The sequence below is a fragment of the Mugil cephalus genome, chromosome 8, assembly GCF_022458985.1.
Source record: "Mugil cephalus isolate CIBA_MC_2020 chromosome 8, CIBA_Mcephalus_1.1, whole genome shotgun sequence".
Taxonomy (NCBI): domain Eukaryota; kingdom Metazoa; phylum Chordata; class Actinopteri; order Mugiliformes; family Mugilidae; genus Mugil; species Mugil cephalus.
The window spans coordinates 11,595,933-11,601,191 of NC_061777.1; positions in this window are offsets into that span (position 1 = coordinate 11,595,933).

The following is a 5,259-nucleotide window of genomic DNA, read 5'->3' on the forward strand; positions in this document are numbered from 1 at the left end:
ACAGTTACAGTAATTAACGATGCAGTTGGCTCAGCTTAGTATATCAGATAGAGTATTTTCCGGGATGCAATTCAGAAGTTGAACATCTACCTGCTGTTTGATCTACAGCAGCCTTCAAAAGATGGATTTCAGATATTTTGTTTCTATGCTGTAGTCGTTTCAAGAACCGTGGATCCTTCACTTTGTTCTGTATGAGATAAAAGGCAAAGTCGTCAACCAATGGAGGAGCAACCATCCGTTAAATGTGTCTTTGTTGTATCAGAGATTCATATTTTAGCTAGTAATATTTGGGAAGAACTTTTTCCTGAGGCTGCCTCTTATTCTGAACCAGGTCGCTGTGGCAACAGTGTGTGGAGAGCATCCCAGGTGTCGGCGGTCTGCAGGTTGGATGTGCATCCTGATGAGATGCCTGAACCAATTCAGCTGGCTCTCCACTGAGCTCCCTCCTCACGCTGTCCCAAGGAGAAAACTTTCAGTCACCTCAGCTTTTAGTCACCACTGACCCGGACAGACAGGGTATATGTAGATCAGCTCAAGACGCTCTCTACACCGCAGCAATATACATTATACTGACAGCACCTAGATCCTTCAGCTACTTCTCCTGGCCCAGACACTTTCAGCAGGAGAATTTTTTACAACAAAGTACTTAAATACAAAATGACTTCTAACACCAACGGGCTCTAAAAGTCCTCTAATCATTAACTAAACTGCAGGGGGGAGTATCGTCAAACTCTGCAGGCGGCTTAACAAGCTCAGAGTCTGCGGTCTGACTCTGGTACATGATCAAATGTGACAAACCCCGAAGCTCCTCAAGTGGCCTGTTCTGTATTCTTCAGCATGTCAGTATCTGTGGGAGCTGGTGTCAGCATCAGGTATTTGTATGGGTTTGTAGCAGTGGGCTCACCCAGCTATAGTACGACCAGACACACTGTATGTCAGTCATCGGCAGTTGAATTACATGTATGTGTTTGTAACATGACTTAAAGTTGTTACGCTCCAGTTCATATCACTGAAGGTTGGTTTGGTAACAAGACTGGACTACCAGCCTGGAAAATGAGGAGACTGCCCAGAGGCCAAAGACTGCCAAGAGCCCGTCCTAAAGGACTGGCATTCATGTGAATGTTACTTAGATATGTAGCACCCACCTAGACCAGACCAGACAACCCCACCCTATAGCAATGACACTCCTTGGTGGTGGCAGCCATTACCAGCAGAATACAGCCTGACACTCAGTGCGTTTACATGCACAGCTTAATGGAGCTAGGCTCAAAATTTCGACTTTCTGAACACGGCCCCTTAAATGCAACGGAGAAAATCGAACTGACGACAACATGTCATCCTCCACACTAGGTGGCGATATGTGTCTTTTCAGTGGGTTAATTTCCGGTGAACCTATTGCGTCATATAATAAACAACTGGGGTCGTTAATTCGGCAGACTGGCATTTCAAACAACAACAAGATGGATAATAGTACAGAGTTTATATTGATATTATTGGTGCAGATAAGATGCTTCCTATCCCTCATGTGGTTATTCTACTTGCTCTGTTTACCTTCTTCTTCTGTGATTATTTTTGTTCCGGGGTCACACGCCAGAGCAGCAGATGTAGAGCATGTGCTCACCTGCTGGTCTAGTTTAACTCTGATTAAGGCGTATACAGGCCAGAGAAAATCGATTTCCAATGGCATTATCTGGGTATCTTAGTCGGATAAGGAGAACTCTGATATTAGTCTATATGAGTAACATGCTTACATGCGTTAAAGTTGTCCAGTTAGTGCCAGATTAAGCAGTAATTTGTTTATTGATGTGTCTACAGTGATTTATTTTATTATGATCTGTTATTCAGGTCAGGTTGGAAATAATGGCCAGACCCAGTGACCTTTGTTTTCTCATCTTAATATTCTGAACTGATTTGTGTTTCACACACAAGACACAAGTCAACTTGAAGTAGAGGGAAGTGTTACGCCTCACGCCGTATTTAGTTTCATAATTATTAATGTTGTGATTCTGGATGATTGTGTTTCACTTTAATTTGGTTTAAAACAAATAGTTCTTTCACCTGTGAAAAAGGGGAACTGACAAAAGGAGTTAAACCAAGATAGACATGAACCTATTTATCTAAAAACGATAGTTAGTAGTCTAAATTAGTCTAAATCAATAGACTGTCTGACTTAAATGATCTGGATCAAATTATTTCTAACCTACTAGGAATAAAAAAAAAAAGGGAGAGTGAATCATACTTATCGTATGTTTTTCTTAATGTAAACTGTGACATTTCACCTTGTTTATCTTCAGTACATTGACAGTTTTTGTATTTAAAGTGAACTGTGTTGGTCTATTTTTATATTGCATCCCCACTCCTTGGAGCCTAGAATTGGTCCAGTAGGTAGATAATAATGTTGGTTGACTCAAGTTCTACACTGAGACCTTAAGGAAAGTCATATTATTACATTATATTACAAATATTAGGCTTCAACCAACAAGGCAAACATCTAAAATTTATTTTTGGTGTGTACAGTATATTTATATTTTTATAGCTCTAGACTTTTGGTTTCTTTCTTGGTGTCTGGGGGAATTGAAAATTCCATGTATCAAAGAGGGCATTAAGATCAAACGACACGATTTTGCCCCTGGTGGCCCCCGGGGACGTTAATCCAGTCACGTTTGATAACATATAACATGTATGGACTTGCAATCTTTGGGATGTTGACTCGCACAAGTTCTGGAGAAAAGGCTTGTTTGTCCATCTGTGGTCAGCACTTCTCAAAAGCAAACAGAGCGAGCAGAAGGCTGGACACATGGTTCAAAGACGGTTAAACAGTTCACAAGACAAACACTCACACAGCTAAACACCAGCAAACAGCCGTCCTCAAATACACTTCCTCTGAGGACACGGAGACAGAGTCACATGTGTGCTGCTCAACACCGTCGCCGACATCAATAACAGCAACACCGTCTGTGTAACTTGGCGTTCACTGCAAGACACAACTCTGGAGACAGAGATTCAAGTTTCTGTCTTTACTGCCGGGCAGATTAATTCCATTCAGACCCGCTTGTTTACTTTATAAACCGCATGTGTGCTGACATGGATGTGATCTTAGCTCTTGATCTCACTTTTGAGCAGCTTATTGGGAAATATTTACTCTCTTGTGAGAACTAAAACTATAGTAGAACAAAACACAGATGGTTACGTTGACAAATGGACTCGTTTTGGGAGAAGAAGTTAATCCCAGTTTTATTCCAGCTCCAGATGTTAGTGTTGTCTGTGCTAAGCTGGACACACAGTATACGATAAGATTTTACAGGTTGTTTGCGCAAATAAAGTTAATAATAGCATTCAAACCTCAAGTGATTATTTGCATGGAAAAAATCATTTTCCGATGCGTCACAGCAAGAAGAAGGTTCAGGGTTCAATTGGCCTCTGTGTGTGGAGTCTGCATGTTCTCCCTTCTCCGACTTCCTCCCACCCTCCAAAGACATGCTCGTTAGGTTAATTGCTGATTCTAAATTGGCTGTAGGTGTGAGTGTGAATGAATCTGTCAGCCCTGTGATGGACTGGAGACCTGTCCAGGGTGCACATCTCCTCTCACCTAACGACAGCTGGGACAGGCTCCAGCAGCCCCTGCGACATGAATGCCACTTTTGTTAGAGTTGTTATGCGCTAAAATAAGGAACAACAACAGCACGATCCTTTGAGTCAGTCCTCGTTTCCATTAAATTGTAGGCTAACTGGACCAGCGGTCGTACAGTACTTTTCTCTCTCTGCCTCTCTTTGTGTGTGTCTGACCATTAACCCATCACATGTGTAAAGTGTACGTGTGACCACACGCACGCACGGTGAGCCCCTCTCTGTCTCCGAGCTCTGGGGGCAGATCAAACGCTGGCGCTGTCATATGGTTTGAATTAGGTTCAGTCTTCATGTTTCATCATAAAACTTCAATAAAAGCCCATACAACACAGACACACACACATGCTCACCACGTCAGGGTGTTTGGTTTATGTGACCGATGTTTGTTATGATGTGTGTCACACTATCGGGCTGTTTTTTCAGACCGTGTGTGTGTCTGTATATATAGTTTGGCACGACGGTGTGGTTGTGTGTGTTGTGGTTAGTCCGTGTGTGTGTGTGTGTGTGTGTGTGTGTGTGTGTGTGTGGTTGTGGTTCTGCACATTTTTTCCCAAACCGCTGACCCATAAGCTATGAGAGGTTGTGGGCTAATGGGCCCACCCACAATCAGGAAACGTATACACACCAACACACACCTGCATGGACACACACACACATTCGGTGATACCCTACAAAGAGACGTTTTACACAAGCCAACGTCTCTCAGTGGGAGTAATCCCTCTGATTTGCAGCTCCGCTTCAGCGTTTAATCAGATTCACATGAAGTTCTTCGCTAAACCCTCAAATAAAGACGAGAACACCGCAATGTTATAACAAGGAATCATTACATTGTGTTTGTTTTGTGCCAAAGTCTTTCTTTAAGGAATAAAACTGTCTTTCGTTCTGTCTCATTTCAGACATCAAAGCCAACGTGCTGCCGCTGTGGTGCCATCTACAGCCTCTGATCTTTTCCCATTTTCTCGTTGTGTGTCAAAATACGATTATCGCCTCAGTTTCGTCTGTGACTTTTATAGTCCATTCACAGAATAGTTTGTCAGTGACGACGGTGAATGGTTTTGAGCGTCAGCGATGTAAATGCTGCGGAGTCTTAAACATTGTTGCTTCTGGGTGGCATCTTTTATTTTCATAGTTGAATGTAGCGTAAAAGTCATCATCAATATCATCATTTGTGCTGGGTGAATGTTGTTTCTCACGCACGCCATAATAAACGGACTCACCTGCCGAGAAACATTAAAACAGCCTCCTCCTCAATCAAGGCAAATGTGCAACACTTTTATTGTGGATGCTTGTGGGCAGAGGGGTGGATGAGTCATAAAGCATAAAGGTCAATAAAGCGTTGGACTTTAATGTGACGCTTCTTTTCCACTCTCGAGACAGTTAACCATGGGTGGTTTCCAAAGCCAACCCCCATGTTTGGCTAGATGACAGTAGCTGTCACTGTTGTCGGCTGTGTGTTGTGTCTCTGAATACAGTCCAGTCAGGGTCAAGTACCGCTGGAGTGACTTCAACGTGGCTCATATTAAGTCTTTGAGTGCAAGCACAGCAATGCAGTTTGAATGGGTTACGAGAGGACATGACTCTGTCTAATGTGCTTCTGTCATACATAACATGTCTTATAATTTAGTTTGATTG